The sequence below is a fragment of the Panthera onca genome, chromosome D3 (genome assembly GCF_046562875.1).
Source record: "Panthera onca isolate mPanOnc1 chromosome D3, mPanOnc1 haplotype 2, whole genome shotgun sequence".
NCBI lineage: Eukaryota > Metazoa > Chordata > Mammalia > Carnivora > Felidae > Panthera > Panthera onca.
The window spans coordinates 44,230,454-44,250,702 of record NC_138350.1 but is presented as its reverse complement, the minus strand read 5'-3'; the positions used below and the strand labels follow the sequence as shown (position 1 = coordinate 44,250,702).

Genomic DNA, 20,249 nt, shown 5'->3' with positions numbered 1-20,249 from the left:
GCCCAAGGTCACCCAATGGATAAGTGGCAGAGGGGGTACACATAATCACCATGTGATATAACGATACTGAACAGCGGCAGTAACAGCAATAACAGTTAGTGGTTATTGAGCACTTACCATGTGCCAGGCACAGTTACTAGGAGCTGCGTGTGGATTATTTCATTTAGTCCTCATACCAACTCTGTGAGGTAGATAGTCTTACTAAGCTTGTTTTACAAATGTGTAGATTGAGGGGAAAGAGTGTTCAGTGACTTGCTGAAGGTCATGTGGTTGGTAAGTTGACAGAGCCAGACTTGGAACTGGTGTTCCAAATTCAGCACTAGAACCTCTCCTACGTTGTATCTTTAAAAATGAAATAATTGGGGCACCTGGGTGGCTTAGTCGGTTAAGCGTTCGACTCTTGATTTTGGCTCAGGTCATGATCTCTTCATCATGAGATCGAGCCCCACATTGGGCTCTGCACTGAGCATGGAGTCTGCTTAAGATTCTCTCTCTCCCTCTGCCTCTACCCCTCCCCATCTCACGCTCTCTCAAAAAAAAAAAAAAATTAAATATGCATAAAAGGGCTTAGCCCAGTGCCTGGTATGCACACATGCATACACACACACACACACACACACACGCGCGCGCGCATATATTTTTGTCATTGTTATCACTAGTAAAATGATAGTCAATATTTAATATTCTTCTGCTTTTCCAGGCATCTCCACTCATCTGTGAGATGTGAATGTCCAACATGAATCTGAGTGGACGGGAGCCCATATTTTCTGATTCATTTGATCTTTGGTCACCTTAACTGCCTTCTGCACATGTCAACAGCAAGACCCCCTTCCTAACCCAGGTGTGATATCACCCTGAGTTTTCTTTTCCAGAAGTCCTTCTACTAAACTGATTCTGAAAATCACTTTTCTTTCTGCCACAGCTTTGCATTAATTTTTCATTGCTGTAAAACAAAACAAAACAAAAACAAAAACAAAAAAATTACACCAAATTTAGTAGCTTGAAACAACACATGTTTATTATCTCACAGTTTCTGGGTCCTGTGCTCAGGATCCCGCTAGGCTGCAGCCAAGCTGTTAGCAGAGCGGTGTCCCTTCTGGATCTCAGGGTCTTCTTCGGAGCTCAGGTGGTTGTGGGGGGAATTCAGGTCATCATGGAGACGGGACAGAGGGCTCCTGGTTTCTTCCTGGTTAGAGGCTCTCCCTGCGGTTCCCCGCTTTGCGGCTTTCTACACGGGAAGCCCATGTCCCAGCAGCTTGCTTCTTCAAGGCTGGCAGGAGCGCCTCTCACCCTGGTCTGCGAACGTGGAGTCTTAGAGAACGGAACATAATGGTGTGCCATCACCTTTACCATATTCTACTGGTTAGAGGAAGGTCACAGGTGTCACCCACATTCTGGAGAAGAGAATTCTACAAGTCAGGTCATTAAGGATCACCTTAGGGTGTGTCCACCACAAGTTCCTTGCCTGCTTGCCTCAGTTCCCTTTTTATTCCCAAAGAGGATTATTTTGTCTTCATTTTCACCTCCACACAAAAATACTTTCTGTGTCTGTAAAATTCTAAGATCTGCTCTTTCTTTTTTCCTCACCTGTAAAAAGGTAGAGCCCAAGTCAAGATCTCTCCTTTTCTCTCCATTTCACCCAAAACCATAGTCTCTTCCTTTCCAAAACCTTTATTGGCATGTAACTTACATACCATAACATTAAAGTGTACCACCCAGTGTATATTTATAGACTTAATGAATCATCATCGTAATATCAATGTTAGAACATTTGTCATCACCCCAAAAGGAAACTTCCAATCACGACACCCCTTCCCCTCCCGTCTCAGCCCTGTGTAACAGCTAATCTATTTTCTGTCTCTATAGATTTTCCTGTTCTGGACATTTCATACAAATGGAATTATCCAATATGTGGTCTTCTAGGACTGGCTGCTTTCAGTGAGCATCAGTTTGTAAGTTTCTGAGGCTCATCTGTGTTGTAGCATAAACAGTATTATGATGGCCATATAGGATGTTTAGAGTGCTATAGACAAAACAGCGAGGAAATGAAGGATGTTTACTCCCAAAAGTAGGGTGAGGAATAAGTATCTTTATTCATTTTCCACCTCACAAGTTTTGATAGGCATTTACTCTACATAGGGCCCTGGAGGGAAGAAAAGGTACGTAAGATTCAGCCACTGTCCTTAAGGAACTTGGGCTGTAAAGACAAAAGGCATAGTTCTGATTTATTCCTAAGCATCAAGGAGGGGAAATGCACAGTGAAATTTCAACTCACTGGGACAAAACAGAAGCTAAAACTAGTCTCTCAAACATATGAATTGTTTTTTAAGGGGAAAAAAATGTTAACCAGTATTCCTTGCTTTTAGTTACATGGAGCTGAATGATTTTTAAAAATGGGCCAGGGGGTGTTCTGAGAGCAATCTCAGGTCAAGCACAAGGGAACAGACTGGCTCATGAGTCTATTAGGAGAACTCCGCGGGAGGGGCAGGACTGTGCCCCAGGCTGGTGTTCCCTGTCTTGACATCAGCCCCAGGGATCCCATTCTGCAGCCATGCGCTCATCAGCATATGCTCCAAGCCTGGAGGAATTTCCCTGCAATGTAACGATTTTTCTTTTGCCCAAAGGTCAGCATGTGAATATCAAAAACACTTCTGATTTAGACAAGCTGAGGAGTGATGAAACTAACCAGTTTCTATCAGCAGGAGCGAACCTCTACGTGGGAACTTTGGATATTTCACAAAAAGGCAAGTTCAAGCAAGAATCCTTAAAACTGAGAGGTGTCTATGGCATCAGCTGAAGAGAACAGTAAGATGGTGAAACACTTACCACCAATGTAATATTATTAGTGTTTCCAAACATTCCTCTGGGATAAGCAAGGCTGTTGCTCAAGATTTGCAGACAGGGCCCCACGACTTCAAACTCCAATCATGGAGCAAGGCCAGAGTCTCAGCGATGGGACCAGTCCCTCCCACGGCCAGCAGCCTGGGCCTCCCATCACCAGCTGCTGGCTACCTTGGAGCAGGGCTGTCTTCAGGAGCAGGCCTAGGGTGGCCGCAGGAAGATTCCTCACTCCTAAAGCCCTCTTCCACCTGGCTTGCTGATCTGAAATTCCACCCTTCAAAATTTATGTCTTTGCTCCAATGCAAATACTCCTGGGAGAAGAAACACATCTTTTATCAGCCATTTACACCTCAGTGCAAATGTGTTTATCAGAGCCTTTGCCAAAAAGTCTGTTTTAGAGGAGAGGACGCAAAAGGACCTAAGAACAAAAAATGCCTGAGGATGAAGAGAAAGTAATCGAAAGTCGCAAGAAGACAGAAAAGGACCACAAGGTTGCACCAAAGGCAAATAAACCTAGGTTCTTCCTGGGAGGGCTTCCTGAGAGGATTGACAGCTTACCCAGACTTGTTGGGATCGAATGGGGGAAGAGTGGTGCACAGGAATTGCTGAGACTCAACACTGAGCCTCTGGCTGTAAAAGTAGGGATTAGGGCCTGGCCCCTGACTTTTCTGTTGTGCTTGTCTTCTCTCAGAGGGACACTCTCATGAGGAGCAGCAATGCCCAAACAAGGGAGGAGGAAGCCCACACCTGTCTCACCCATCATGGATAGTGCTTTGTTCCGCTTTACTACACCGCCAAGAGCCTCGAATCTGCTTAATTACACACAGACTTTTTGCACCGAAAGAAAGTGAGTAGTGTTTGTCTAAAAGAATGTGATCTTGCACCCTGTGGGGGTGGGGAGCCCTGCCCCAGCACTCACACTGAGCTACTGTCTCAGACCTGTCAACAAGGTGAGCCCCAAACCTGGCGAGATGATTGCTTGCTTATATAACACGATGATTTCACAACACTCACAAGAGATTAAAACTCAGAGCTGTCCAATTCCACTGGACGTCAGGGAACTCTGTGAGAAGTCGTTTCAGAATTAATTAACTGCATTCAGAAAAAATCCTCTTGGCTTCCCATAGCTGGTATTAGTCCAGAGAACCACAATCCTTAGCCAGGCCTCTCTGAAAAGCTCAAATTTCCCAAAGGTATAGTCAGTTTAGGTGACTGGTGACAAAGTCAAGCATAGTTGGACTGTGTGTGCATGTAGACCAAACCTGGGGTATTGATCAATAAAGGTGAATCAGGGGCACCTGGGTGGCTCAGACGGTTAAGCATCTCACTCTTGGTTTCTGCTCAGGTCGTGATCTCACGGTTCATGGGTTCAAGCCCTGCATCAGGCTCTGTGCTGACAGCACAGAGCCCACTTGGGATTCTCTCTCTCTCCCTCCCTCTGCCCCTCCTCCACCCGTACTCTGTCTCTCTCTCTCTCTCTCTCTCAAAATAAATTAAAAAGAAAACCATGGTGAGTCAAGGGGGACATTTACTATCAGCCCTAAATATGTATATATCCACACCTTAATCTTTTTTTAATTTTTTTTAATATTTATTTTTGAGAGAGACAGAGACAGAATGCGAGTGGGTTAGGGGCAGAGAGACAGGGAGACACAGAATCCGAAGCAGGCTCCAGGCTCCGAGCTGTCAGCACAGAGCCCGACGCGGGGCTCGAACTCACCAGCCGTGAGATCATGACCTGAGCTGAAGTCAGACACTTAACTGACTGAACCACCCAGTCGCCCCAACCACACCTTAATTTTTAAGATTTAGATGTTTAGATGGTTCTTTTCAAAAAAGATGTGAAGGGCTATGCTCAGTGCATGGGGGTGAAGGATTTTATTTTACTTAAAAAAATTTATTCTCTTACTTTCATTTAATCAAAATTACAAAATGTTTTACGAACAATTTTTCACATAATTTTTGCTCTTTTGACATTGATTAATTAGATAAGCATTCTTTTTTTTTTTTTAAGGGTTTAAATATAATTTATTGTCAAGTTAGCTAACATACAGAGTATACAGTGTACTCTTGGCTTCGGGAGTAGATTCCCATGATTCATCACTTACATACAACACCCAGACTCTTAAATACAGAGAACAAACTGAGGGTTGATGGGGAAGGAGGCAGGGGGAAGGGGAAAATGGGTGATGGGCATTGAGGAGGGCACTTATTGGGACGAGCACTGAGAGTGAAGGATTTACACAGGATGCTCCCCAAGTAATTTCACCCACCAAAAACACAAAGAACCTGCAAGAGGAAACTCCAGCTCTCTTTAATTTGCCTGGCATCTGATTCTCATTCTAGAGCCTGCAGCCTTCTGGACTTTGAGGAGGAAAATGCCTACCTTAAGAATTACAGTGTTAAAAGATCCTCCTTGTAAGTGAATATTTAATGAACTGCAACACCCATCACAAAACACTTCATATGGCTTTAGTTACTCCACGAACCAAACTATGCCTCCAGCATACAAAATGAGACCTTGCTCATCTTTTCAAATGCCATGAGAAGCCTATATCAACAGTACTCCCTCCTTTTTTTTCCATGCTAGTGCCTTTTTTTTTTTTACCGTATTTATTTATTTATTTGGTTAAAAAGATTGGAGAATTTAATTGTCTTTCTCTTCCTAGAGAAGATTGGTTCTGAAATGCTTTTTAGAGTGTGTTTTGTGGCATCTGAAAGTTCCCTACCTCCCACACTCAAGTTCTAAAGTTTGAAAGAATACATCATTGCTAGTTTGATGTATGGCCAAGACCGAGAACACAATGCAGGGAGTGTAGGCATATTTCACTCCACAGTGGACTCACAGTCTTTCCTTAGACATGGTTTTAGCATAAAGTAAATTGTATTTCCAGGATTCCTGCCAAACGCAACAATACAAATAACGATGACCAAAAACAGCAAAATGCGGGTGAATCAGAAGTGATGATATTTCATAAGGAAATCCCATAAATGTTCTTAATATGCTTTGGATTGATTTGAAGATTAATTAATTAAACCAGGTTGGCGAAGTCCCAACATATAAAACTGTACTAGAAGAGAATTCTATAGAAACTCAACAGGGATACAAATAGTGATTTAATACTTCTTAATGCAAATGATGAGATATATTTCAACAATCAATGGTTCTGAAAATGAAATTAGAATAGTCTGATTTTTTTTTTTTTTTTTTTTTGGCACTGGCTAAATACTTAATAGTGACTATTTTCCAGACTCTCTACGTTACTCCAGGTTTGGATTATAAGGATTTCTAGCAAATCATCAACACATCAGTATCAAATCACTCATAGAGCATCCATATAAATTTGCCTCCCTACTATTCTTCAACTGAGTTGGGAGTAGGGAAAAGAATGAAGATTTGTCCCAGGGACTTTTCTAGGCTCTTCCATGAATTTCCCAGGTTCTCTTCACAGCAACACTGTAAGATGGATAGCATTATCTCTATTTCACAGATAAAGAAATTTAAGTTCCGAAAAGTAAATTATTCAAGTTCAAACATACTATAGTGTTCAGAAGTGGAAAGGAAATAAATAAATAAAAGAGTATTTCTCTATGTGTTACTTTCCATTATTCAAGAAATTCAAGTGAAGGTACTGGCTTATTTTAAAACTGCTTTAGACTTCAGACTCCCAAGCTGTGCTCCTCAGACAGCAGAACTACTCTGAGACTGAACCATGAGGCTCTCAGCATTACGGCTTTCCTGGTGCAGTGTTTCACCAAAATGAGGGACAAACGATTTTAAGCGGTACTATAATAAGATATTATATCACTGAATTAAAATTATTCTATTTCTCTTCTGTTTTCTCAGTTGAGGTAAAATTCACCTGACATAGACTATTTTAACCATTTTATTTTGTTGTTTTTAATATGAAATTTATTGTCAAATTGGTTTCCATACAACACCCAGTGCTGCTCCCAACAGGTGCCCTCCTCAATACCCATCACCCACCCTCCCCTCCCTCCTACCCCCCCGCCCCACTCCCCATCAACCCTCAGTTTATTCTCAGTTTTTAAGAGTCTCTTATGGTTTGGCTCTCTCCCTCTCTTTTTTTTTCCCCCTTCCCCTCCCCCATGGTCTTCTGTTAAGTTTCTCAGGATCCACATAAGAGTGAAAACATATGGTATCTTTCTCTGTATGACTTATTTCACTTAGCATCACACTCTCCAGTTCCATCCACGTTGCTACAAAAGGCCAGATTTCATTCTTTCTCATTGCCTAGTAGTATTCCATTGTATATATAAACAACTTCTTTATCCATTCATCAGTAGATGGACATTTAGGCTTTTTCCATAATTTGGCTATTGTTGAGAGTGCGGCTATAAACATTGGGGTACAAGTGCCCCTATGCATCAGCACTCCTGTATCCCTTGGGTAAATTCCTAGCAGTGCTATTGCTGGGTCATAGGGTAGATCTATTTTTAATTTTTTGAGGAACCTCCACACTGTTTTCCAGAGCGGCTGCACCAGTTTGCATCCCCACCAACAATGCAAGAGGGTTCCCGTTTCTCCACATCCTCTCCAGCATCTATAGTCTCCTGATTTGTTCATTTTAGCCACTCTGGCGTGAGGTGGTATCTCAGTGTGGTTTTGATTTGTATTTCCCTGATGAGGAGTGATGAGCATCTTTTCATGTGCCTGTTGGCCATCTGGATGTCTTCTTTAGAGAAGTGTCTAATATTTTAACCATTTTAATATGTACAGTTTGGTGGCTTCTAGTACATTCGCAGTGCTGTGCAAACAGCATTTCTCTTTCAATATGTCAGACTGTGTCAAGGAGAAAGTCTCAGCTTGGTGCTGTTATGTCTCTAATAGCTCTAATATTTGATAATCTCCCTTCCAGGGAAAAAGACAAAGCAAGCTCATAGCCCTTAGTAAATAAGCATACAACTAGAATTTGATAACATAGATTTGGTGTTTCATTTGCATTTATTTTTTATTTACCCTGAATTTCTACCTATGTAGTAACAAAATTTCCTTATCAAAAAATATTTAAATAAAATGATGAGTTGATTTAAAGAAAACTTTTAGGTAAATAATAGCATCGGTGGCACATACATATGGCCAAAAAAATCACAAAGGAGGTACATGAATGGCTGAAGTTCTAGAACCACCCTCTGGAGGTCAGATGGAAAGTGACAAGGAAGGAGGACCTGGTCATGGGCGTTTAGAAGGAGAAGGCTGAGCAGACTGAAATAATTCGTCAAAATGTCACAGGAATGAGGGGCTAGGACTTGGGAAGGACTCTAATGGTCAATTCTAGAATGTGACTCTTCTTTCCTGGTGAAAGTCCACTGGCCCGGCTTGCCTTCCACCGGGGGTCCTAGAGGTATCTCCACTCTCCGAGTTACAGAAAAATACCCCTTCTCAGAGCAGGGGCACATCCACTTACAGACTGGGCAGAGAAGGAAGGGCAGCACACTCTCTCCATAAAGGCCAAGATGAAAAGAAGCTCAGAGGCGGGCCAAGGGAGCTGAAAGAGGAGGCCACTGCTTCACCGCTGCACGGTGCCGTGCAAGGAAATGTTCAGCCTCCCAGAGCGCTGCAAAGGAAGGAGGGAGAGAGGAGAGGTGGGGCAGAGACTTGGAAGGTGATCCCTAAATGGAGCGCTTGTCCTTTTGGCCTCGGGCTTTCTGATGAAGGCTTGTGGTTGGAGCAGCGGTGTGGGAGGGCACATGTGTAAAGAGTTGTCTCCCCTCCCATAGATCTGCTCCCAGGGCCCATTTGTGCAGGGAACTGACGGCATGCCTCAGAAGTGAGGCTCTGCTGCTGGAAGAGCCTTCTCCACCTACAAATCTGTTTCTAATGATTCACCATTTGTAAATGGAACTCCCATCCCTGGCTCTTCATTAGTAAAGGGTTATCGAAAAGAAAAATGGAGCACCCATCTGGAGATAAAAATCCCTGATGCCTAACAGATTGTCAGGAAGATTTCCAGCTCACCAGATTTGAAGACAATGCATGTACACGCACACACACACACACACACACACAGTCCAGAGCTAGTCGTAGCTAGAATATTCTTTCTAGCTACCCAAAATATATCAGACTATCTACTGCATGAAATGTAAAGTTCCTCCTTTTAAAATGCAAATTATACAAAAGAAATAGCACATGAAGCCATCAGTCCGGTACAAATTAGTCTAGGTGATGCCTTCTCCTAGCACCTTTGAGAGATCAGAGGAAAAATCAGATCTTGACCCATAGAAATTGCATTTCCCTCCAGTTACTCTCACCTTTCTATGTTTTCCTTCCTGCAAAATTTGTCTTAAGAGTTGTTCATTATCCCGTGTCCACCTCATCTCCTGAGCTCATTCCTACCTGGCTAAGTCACCAGTGATGTCACATGGTCAAATCCAAGGGCCACATTTCGGTCTTCCTCCTCGACTCTTGGCAGTATCTGACACGGTTAAATTCTCTAATTTGAAACATTTTCTTATCTCGGCTTCTGTAATACTAAACTCTTCTGATTCTCATCCAACCTCACAGGCCACTCCTTCTCAATCTCCTTCCCATCTGCTACTTTCTACAAGGAGGAGAGCCCCAGGGCCACACCTCGGCTCTTTTCTCCAACTGGGTGAGTGCCTCTAGTCCCGAGACACCAGACACCATGCCGAGGCTGACAGCTCCAAATTTCTATCTCAGATCCTGACCCTTCTCCTGAGTTCTGGACTCAATATCCACCTATTTACTTGATATCTCTAATTTTATGTCTGAGAGGCATTTCAAAGTTAACCCATCCTCAACAGCACTTTAATTTCCCCTCCCATATTTCTTCCTCTGTCTTCTCCTTCTCAATAATGGCACCAACATCCAATCAGTGGCTAAAATAAAACCACCATATCTTGCTAAGGCTATTGCCTTCTAGCTGGTCTTCCTACTTCTCTTCCTCTATTCAAAATTCTCCGATGGCTTTCCGCCTCAAAATCATCGTGTCAAAGCCCTGATCTTAGCCTATGATTTGCCCACCCACCGACTTCTCCATGACCTCATCTCCTCCCACTTCCTCCCTGTCCACACCCCTCCCACCACAGTGCCTAAGAGCTGCCCCTCCAGCATGCCCCTCACATGGTTTGTGCGTTCCACCCCACGGCCTCTACACTCACTGTTTTCTCTTCCTGGGGCACCCTTGCCTCAGATATCTGCGTGGCTTACTTCCTCACTTCTTTGCTCAAATGTCATCCCATCAAAGAAAACTCCCTGATTATCTTATCTAAAACTAGCCATCCAAGTCCCTCTTTATCCCTTCACAATGCTTTGCTTTTCTTCACTATCCCCACCTAAATAAATATGTGGTTTATTACTATCTGTTTCTCTCCACTAGAGTGTAAGATCTGGGAGAGCAGGGACTTGATCTATTTTGTGCACTACTCTGTCCCCAGAGCCTAGAGGAGCACCTGGCACATAGCTGGTGTTAAATCAATATTTGTTGAATTCTCTAATAAATCTTCATTTCTCTTTTCCCGGCCTCCTCGTGTTCAATCCATCTGAAAAGTCATCCTTTCATCTCAATCCCAAATACATCCAATTCTATCCTAGTTTAAACCACCATCATATCTCACTGGGGCTCCTGCTTCATGGCCTGAGAGGCATCCCTGTTTTTTCTCTAGAATCCATTCTCCAAACTGCAGCCAGTGATTTAAAAAAAAACCAGAAACAAAAAACACACAAATCAGGCCCATTAATGTTAAAACCCCATTAATGTTCTTGGAATAAAGTATAAACCTTTAACCCAGGGCAAAAGGCCACGCATGACCTGGCACCATGACCCCTTCCTTGCTCACTAAGCCTCCATCACACTAATCATTGCCTCGAACACACCAAGTGTGTTCCTGCCTCAGGGATTTTGCACATGCTATGCCTTCTGTGCAGATAGCTCTTCCCTGGATAGCCACATGACTGGTGCCTTCTCTCTATCCAAGTCTCAAGTGTCACCTTCTCAAAGCAAGGCTCCACCCACTCTCTTTCAGTTTGCTATTGTGCTTTATTTTCTTCCTAGCACTCATAAACATATTGTTTATTCACTTGTATATTTTTATCTGCCTTCCCCAGCAAAATATTCTGCCCTGTCCAGCATTTATTCCCCGTATGCTATATACATCTCAGTATTATTATTATTGTTATTTGCACATAGGTAGTTATTCATCAACTATTTGTTAAACTGGATTAAATTTGGTAGCTCTAAGAATTTTTTCTTGGAGGGGCGCCTAGGTGGCTCAGTTGGTTAAGCATCCAACTTCAGCTCTGGTCATGATCTCACGGTCCTTGAGTTCAAGCCCCATGTCGGGCTCTGTGCTGACAGCTCAGAGTCTGGAGCCTGCCCTATATTCTGTCTCTCTCTCTCTCTGCAACGCCCCCCGCCCCCCCATACACACATTCTGTCTTTCTCTGTCTCTCAAAAGTAAATAAAAACATTTTTAAAAATTTACGAATTTTTTCTTGGGGCATCTGGGTGGCTCAGTCAGTTACATCCAACTTTGGCTCAGGTCATGATCTCATGATTTGTGACTTTGAGCCCCTCATCAGGCTCTCTGCTGTCAGCACAGAGCTCTCTTCAGATCCTCTGTCTCATTCTCTCTCTCCCCGCCCCCTCTTCCTCTCAAAAATAAAAAAACATTAAAAATTTTTTTAATTACCTGAAAAACTTTAAAGAAAAAAAATATTTTTTTTCTTAAACAGGGGCACCTGGGTGGCTCAGTCAGTTAAGCCTCCGACTCTTGATTTTGGCTCAGGTCATGGGTTTGTGAGTTCAAGTCCCACATTGGGCTCTGTGCTGACAGTGCAGAGCCTGGCTGGGATTGTCTCTCTCTCCCCCTTCGGCTTTTCCCTCACTCTCTCACTGTCAAAATAAATAAAAATAATTTTTTAAATAAAATTTTTTTAAAAAGAATTTTTTCTTAAACAGGAATTTTTTTTAAGTATAATTGTTCTAAATCTTGAGATGATTAAAGACATCATTATTTAGTCAAGCTAATAATATTAACAAACAACACTAAAACCTCAGGGGCTTAAATCAATCAAAGTAGATTTTGCATTCATTTCACTGCTTAATAAAGGTGTTATGTGGGCAGCAATCTAGACAATTACTCCAGGCCCCAGGTCTCTTCTATCTTGTGGCTCTACCATACTCTACCTTCAAATCTTCTACTGGGTTTTCTTCATCTGACCAGCCAGCATGCAAAGAGAATGAGCAAGCCAAGATCTCCTCAGGTGTTGGAGGCCAGGCCCGGGAATGGAAGACATCACTTTTACCCAAATTCCATTGACCAGAACTAATCATACTGCTCTGACTTAACTGCGAGGAAGGCTAGGCCTGCCTAGGAAGACGATTCAGGATTGGCAAGCATCTACCCAGTCCCTGCTCCACATTTTTATGTTCTGCAGAGAGCACCATGACTTAGTTGTCTATCACATGAATGACTTTGGCTATCACCTTTTAGGCACTTGGGGTTCACAGGGCTGACAAATCATCATCTTCAGCAGACAAGGGAGACCAAAAGGTAGTGTGCTTCTTGGCCCTATCAGAGCAGAGGAACATGAAACTCTGCCAAAACAAAGCTAACCCCTGCAGCATGTGACTTCACGTTTTTAGCATTCGTTCTTGGGAGGACCATATTTGGGGCTCAACACCAGCCATCAAATCAGCCCAAACTTACAGTCTTCAACAGCTAACTTGAGTCTCTGAATTTCAAGGCCTAGTTTCTTGCTAAGACAAATAGATTTTGAGAGCCACAATTTTAAGGTAACTCATCTTTATGTAGTTTCTCCCTTTTAGCTTGTCTTAGACCTACCCTAACTATTTTTGTTTGGTTATACACAATATTTTATCATAGATCTTTAAGATAGATGATATTTTATCCAATATCATGGGAAACAGACTGCATGAATCAATTCTAAATAGCTCAGCCAGGGTGAGAACAAATTCCAATAGATAGCTACCCTTTGTAGCTTCGAAAGGAGTATATTTGAAAATATTCAAATCTCATGAGAGTAGATCTCAGTAAGGACATTTTTACTTTCTATGTTCCTTTCATTTAATATCATTCCCCTTGGGCTTAGTCTGTGATCTGCATGTCATAATTGTTTCACTTACGTATGGAAATTACAAGTCCATAAAGATAAGAAACGAAGGTATATTTAAGAACAATTGTCATATTTTGTGACTGAAATGAAAAGATTTAAACCTTAAACCCACTCCAAGAACAAGTAGGAGGGCATTACAGCAAAACATGTGAAATAAATGTGTTGAGTCTTCTATGTCTGAATTTGTTGATCTAATCACATTAAATACCAAATTGCATCCAGCTAGACCATGTAGGAAGAGAAAACAAATAAAACAGACCAGTTGAGGAGAGATGAGGTATGTAAGTAAAACAAATATAGAACAACCTTAAAGCAATCTTCAATTCGTTTGAAGCAATTGGATAAATACAGAGCATAATCAGAAATATTACATATAAAGGACAGGTCACTGTAGAATGGAGTGGTGGTGGGCAGTCTTTGGGATATTGAAGGAAAGACATCATGTGGAGGTGAGAAGAGGCTCTCCAGGGAGGGTAGAGCATAGGCAAAGACCTGAAGGTGGAGACATGTGGGTAAAAGAGAGACGAGGACATGAAGAAAAGCAGCTTGCTGAAGTAGGGCATGTGTAGTGGGTTGCTCTGTGGGAGAAAATGGAAAAATATGATTTATTGAGCAAGATTCATTGTTAACAAGCTAAGGAGTCCAGACTTGAAATAATCAGAAATAAGGCAATAGCGTAGGGTCTTAATCAGGGGGGAGATGATGAAAGCAATGATGAATCTGGCAACAGTCTGTAGGATAAATTGAAAGGGAAGAGACCAGTGAAGAGACGGCTGTAGTAATTTATATGGGACTTGATAGGGACTTGGCTCTGAGAGGTGGCACTGAAACTGAGACCTGGGTACAGATCCAAGAGACTCTGCAGAGGAAGGAAAGATGCTTTCAAATGACTGGATACAAGGAGTGACGGAGAGGGATGGAATGAAAAGCTGGAACCCAGGGCATGGCGGTGGCATCAGACAAGAGGAATTGATGAAGTATACGAAGCATCCTGCAGAATAAATTTTGCAATATTTATTACCGACTTAGTCATCGTGGAAATTTCTTTTTAATTTCTTATTCTAAGACACATGGTTAAAATTAAGGTTAATATTCTTGTTGGCTTAAGTTTCATATAACTTTGAATTCACCAAGTTGGGGGGATTTTGAGCATACGCATCAAAATAGTATAGAGTTGCCAGATCATGTTTTCATTTATAACAGAAGAGCAGAACAGCACTACATGGAATCAAAACATATTTTGCTAAGGGAGGCAATCAGGGCTTAAAATCACAATGGTTCTTGAATATGTGTAGCTGGTCTAAGATAGCTCACTGCTCTTTTAGATACCATGTAAACTTTTACCTGACATTTTCTGCTCTGTAGTTACTTCCATAGAAAGTAGAAAGAGGTGCAAACTGATGCCAAAATCCACAGAAAGAGACACTCCACCCAGAAGAAGGTAGACACCAGGAAAGATGTTAACAAACTTGGTGAAAAGCAAGGCATGCAAATATCAGAAAAAAGAAATGTCCGTATGTGAAATGAAGGTAAGCACGAAGATCTGCCAGGAGCAAATGGGAGGGAAAGGCAAAAGAACGAGCAAGCCCTCCCCAACCGTGAGCGGAGGAGTTAGGAGACCGCTGTGGTAAACAGAAGTGAATTGGAGATACAAAAATTAGAAATGTATGCATTAACATGAAATGAAATAAAATATTTAGCAGAGGGATGTTAACCTTTGACACCATCAAAAGTAGAATCTTTTCTCAGATTCATGAACCTCCAGTTTACTAGAAAAGTGTTATCTTCCGTGTCTGAACAAAGGTGGCACGACTCACGGTGCTGTGGAGGGTGGGAGAGAGCCAGTGGGAAAACAGGTAAGTTCCTCACTAAAAGAATTATGTTCCCAAAGGCAAGACTTACAAGCAAGTAGTTCCGAACCAGCAATCCCGCTTCTGGGTATATATCCAAAGGAGATAAAGACAGGACCTTGAGGAGTATCTGCCTTCCTATGGTCACTGCATCATTATTCACAACAGCCAAGACATGGAAACAACATAAGTGTCTGTCAAAGATGAATGCATAAAGAAGAAATGAGATGACTGATAGGTAGATGATAGATAGATAGACAGACAGATAGAGATAAGAGTATCATTCAACCATGAGAAAGAAGGAAATCCTGCCATTTGCAACAACATGGATGGACCTTAAGGACATAAAGATAAGTGAAATAAATCAGACAGAAAAAGACAAATACTGTAACAGATCATTTATATGTGGAATCTAAAAACGCCAAACTCATAGAAACAGAAGTAGAGTGGTTTTTAACCAGAGGTGGAGTGGGGAGTGGGGGAAATGGAGAGGGTAGAAACTTCCAGTTATAAGATGAGTAAGTTCTGGGGCTCAGTCGGTTAAGTGTCCGACTTCGGCTCAGGTCATGATCTCACAGTTCATGAGTTCGAGCCCCGCGTCAGGCTCTGTGCTGACAGCTCAGAGCCTGGAGACTGCTTCGGATTCTGTGTCTCCCTCTCTGTCTGCCCCTTCCCTGTTTGTGCTCTGTCTCTCTTCGGTCTCTAAAAAAATAAATACACGTAAAAAAAAAAATTTTTTTTAAAAGATGAGTAAGTTCTTAGGATCCATGGTGATTATAATTAATAGAACTGTATTTTATGCTTTAAAGTTGCTGAGAGAGTAAATCTCAAATGTTCCCACCACACCCAAAAAGAAAACACTGGTCCTGGGATGTGATGGAGGTGCTAGCCAACACTATGGTAGTAATCATTTTGCAACATATAAGTGTATCAGATCAATACACAGTACACCTTAAGCTTGCACAATATATATATTTTTAATTTGAAAGAGAGAGAGAACGAGCAGGGGAAAGAGCCAGAGGAAGAGAGACAGAGAGACAGAGAGAGAGAATCTTCAGCAGGCTCCACGCTCAGAGCAGAGCCCGCCCTGGGGCTCAATCCCACCACTCTGGGATCATGACCTGAGCTGAAATCAAGAGGCAGATGCTCAACTGACTGAGCCACCCAGGCACCCCAACCTTAGGCAATATTATACGTCAGTTACATCTCAATAAGCCTGGTAAATAAACTGAATTAAATAATTTCTAAAATTTGGTTGCTTAAAGGACATTATAGAAGGAAGAAGCTGGGAATTTCTTTGGAGTTATGGTACATGTCACGGATTTCTAACCGGGCTCTATTATCTAATCTCCCCTTCTTGCACAGTAACAGAACTTCCAAATGTTAGCAGGACACATGGTTGCCTAAAATAAAAACTATATTTCTTAGCATCCATTGCTACAGAGTCATATCCATCTGACTAAGTTTTGGTCAATGGATTAAAAGAGGAAATGGTATGCATAACTTCAGAATATGTCTTTAAAAGGAGGGAGTCCAGGGGCGCCTGGGTGGCTCAGTTGGTTAAACATCCAACTCTTGATTTCAATTCAGATCATGATCTCAGGGTTGTGAGATCGGGCCCCATGTCAGGCTCTGTGCTGAGTGTGGAGCCTGCTTGAGATTCTCTCTCTTTCTCTCTCTCTCTCTCTCTCAAAAGAATGAGAAGAAGGAGAAAGAAGGAGAAGGGAGCTTGCCCTATTCTTCTGTCTTTTCTATTCCTGGTCACTGACATGTAAGTGTGATGGCTGAGATTAGAGAAGCCAACTCAGACCTCAGTGTGAAAGCCACATGTTGAGGATAGTGACACAAAAGTGTAGGAGCCTGGGTCTCTGATGATAATGGAGCCGCCATACCAGCCATAGATAATGTTTACTTAAAAGCAAGATAAACTTCTATCTTGGTACGTCCCTGATAATTACCTAATAAAAGTTATCTTTAGGATAACTAGAACTTATAAAGGCAGGACAGGCTGAATTCAAACCAAACTGGTATGAGGCTTCTAGCACTAGAAGCCGACCAGGTCTTTGCAAAGTAAATATTAGGGTACTTCTGATCAGTGTGAATAAACATGAGTTTTAGCTTGACATTGAGGGGAAAAAGAAGAAAATAAAGTAATGCAAGCACCTCGGTAGACAACTGACCCAGTGGGGCTTGGGGAAAGTGAAGCGAACATACATAGCACCTTCTGCTTTACAACACACGAAACAGAAAAGGAGGATTCGGCCCTTTCCGCTGAAAGTTGGAGGACTTTCCAAAGCAATTTTTAGGAGAAAGAAGGTCAGCAATGCACCGAGCGCTGCCCAGTAACAAGCATGGAAGAGGAGGGAACGCGTTGCCCAAAAGACACTGTATATGTGGCACAAAATCAACAGCAACCCTGGAAAATTCTTGCAGAAAGAAAGTACAGTCGGATTTTTCTAGGCAGGAATTTCATGGTTAAGTCATGACTATGTTGCTATGGGGCTTTACTATCAGCCAAAAATCTGTGAGATGAAACTAAAAATGTTAAGTGAAAGTGAAGAAACCACAAGATCAAGTAAGGCAGAAAAATGGCAGACCTCATTTTATCACACAAGGGGAGGCACAGTCTGGGGACCAAACAAAAGATTGCTCCTTAGAATTCACAAAGGAACCATCGTGGTCATGGCTTTGAGTGCTTTCACAGGAATCACTACATTAACAGTTGTTACAACACAATTTAGTTCCACATTCTGGAAGAAAACTTTAAAAATCCATCATGCAGTTACCCAACTCTAAAAAGGGAACTGTAACCAACCCACAAGCAGTACATTGGGCCGGGGCGGAGCAGGGGGAGGGATGTTAAAAGGAGTCACATAAAGGGAAATTAATTGAGAAAGCTAGTTTATTGCTAAAACATTACTAGAAATCCAAAAAAATTATTTGCCACGAATAAAAAAGATGTTTCTTAAAAAAAATTATATAACAACTGATTGTTAATAACAAACAAAAACCACCTCTATTTTAGGAGGAGTCTCTCTCTCTCTCTCTCTCTCTCTCTTTAATGTAAAGATTGACTCAGTAAGAGGAATAAGAAAACAGAGTTTGAAGGACAGGTGTAAACCAGAAATTGGGCAGCAGAAAGGTCTGCCAGGAAGCTTCAAACACAGGGGTAAGAGATGAGGGAAGTTCGGCTGGAAGCCTGCCCTTTTGATCATGGTGCAAAAGATTTGATTGAAGCTGAAAGTAAAAAGAGACTAAATGGAGTTTTTAGGGAAACTCTGTCTCCCAAATTCAGTTTGGAAGTACGCTAATGGGACATATTAAATGCCCAGAATGTTCTAGACAAGGTTGACAGAACAAAAGTCATCAGAGCCAGAGAGCAGCTACTCCAGAGTGCTGAAGGAACTGTTACCCAAAACGTGTAAGAAGCCAGCATCGATTCGTGACTGTCAGACTGCCAGCAAGAGTCTCGTCCACATGTGCACACGAAATGGTAGACTGACTTACAGTACAGGTGAACTAGTAGAAGATAAAATCAAGCAGAAACCCTATATATTTTTTAAATGTGGCAAAATGAGGGGGGGGGTAGCAGGAATCTCACTAAATTAATCTATAATTTTAGAAGGGAAATATACGTAGGGGTGCCTGGGTTGCTCAGTCAGCTGTGCGTCAGACTCTTGATTTTGGCTCAGGTCAGGATCTCACAATACGTGGGTTCAAGCCCCCCACTGGGCTCCACACTCACAGCGTGGAGTCTGCTTGGGATTCTCTCTCTCCCTCTGCCCCTCCCCTGCTCTCTCTCTCCCTCTCTCTCTCAAAAATAAATAAACTTACAAAAAAAAAAAAAAAAAGGAAGACAGACATAACAAAAAAAGGGAATTGATGGACATAATTCATAATTTAGAGCCTCAAAATTCTTTACATGGATACCTGAACTATAATGGGGCTTGTTTTAAAAAACAAAAGAAAACAAAAGTCAGACCTCACTCAGGCCTTCCAAAATACAGTAAAACCTTGGATTGTAACTTGTTCTGTGAGTGTTCCACAAGACAAGCAAACATTTCTAATAAATTTTAACTTGATAAATGAGCAATGTCTTGCAATATGAGTAGTATGTGATGCGAATGTCACATGATCATAACTGAGCCAATGGTTCTTGAAATTTACCTTGATATACAAGTGTTTTGGATTACAAACATGTTTGGAACAAGTTATGCTCACAAACCAAGGTTTTACTGTAATGTCATTTTTCTTGATGGTTTCTCGAGGATCTGCGGGAAGATGTGATTTTCTTTCAGTCTCTCTCTTCTCCGTGAACCTTCTCCCTGAGACAGGCCTTCTCCCTCCTTCTCCACACCCCACTTCCCTCTGAGGGCTGCCCCTTTGCAGACCTTTCACCCTCTCGCCCTCCCCACAATCTGGGCCATTGTACACTCCCCACCTCACCCCCACCAGCCACCCACACGCCCCCCCGGAAGGCCAAAGCTATCTCAATGGCATTAGCATGAGAAAAGTCCCTGTTCTTCCAATTCTTCTGCTTCTAATTCTTTATGCTCTTGGGAATACTCAATTCACGCAGTCATAAGAGATAGAAAATGTGTCAGATAAAAAAATTCTATCTTTACACACGTGGCAAAAATGATAACAACAGGTAACACCTTTATAGCGTTTACTAATGCTTTATGTTGCTTAACTCCTTTCATCTCTCTATCATCCTCATCACCACCACCATCATCATCACCATTCCCTTTTTACATGTGAAGAAACTGAGGTCACACAACTTAATTAGCAAGACAGGTGTCTGAACCTTGCTCTTTAGTCTGGCTCCAGAACCCACATTCTTAACCACCACACCATACGGACTCACTCGCCTCTCTCCCCAGTAAGATTCTCTTGCTGAGTTTCCTGTCTCTGTGGACGGCACCCCTACATATGCCCTAACCCCCTTGCCCTCAGTCCCATCCGCTAGGTGCCTGGGCCTGCATGAATCTCTGCAGCAGCCTCTCCCTGCCTGTGTGTCTGCACAAGCAGGTACATTCACGCTCACACACACACACACACACACACACCATATTTTCAGCACATGTAGCCAGAGTGGGGGGTGTCCAGCACTTTAGCTAACAAGATTAAACACACACATACACACACAGCAAAAACAAAAACAAAAACAAACAAAAACAAAAACAGCCCCCAAACCAAAAACAAGGAGCACATAGATCTACTTTTTAAATTATTAAAACAAAAATGTTGAATGTGTTGTGGGGTGTTATGAAACTAGATCTCAACATTTCTGAATGCCTGAGGGTGAAATTAGGGACAAAAGGTATTGGAAATCTTCCAGAAACTTGCTTCCTGCGGCTCTAAAAGTGGAAGTAAGAATGTGTCTCCTGAGCAGGCTGTTCTTGGCTCTGGGAGGGAACAAGTTAATGACCTCAGAG

The 20,249-nt window shown here is 42.2% G+C and overlaps 1 long non-coding RNA gene across 3 annotated transcripts in view; it reads right to left on the bottom strand.

Annotated features, from left to right (window-relative positions):
- Positions 1-1,004: 1,004 nt before the first annotated feature.
- Positions 1,005-20,249, bottom strand: part of LOC132665841 (uncharacterized) — a 56,842-nt gene continuing 37,597 nt past the window's right edge. For 2 of the 3 annotated variants that reach the window (XR_009604312.3, XR_009604313.3), the window contains one exon: positions 1,005-1,587. This is a non-coding gene — a long non-coding RNA (uncharacterized LOC132665841). The remainder of the gene's footprint in view (positions 1,588-20,249) is intronic. The other variant, XR_013551263.2, reaches the window with a different exon arrangement.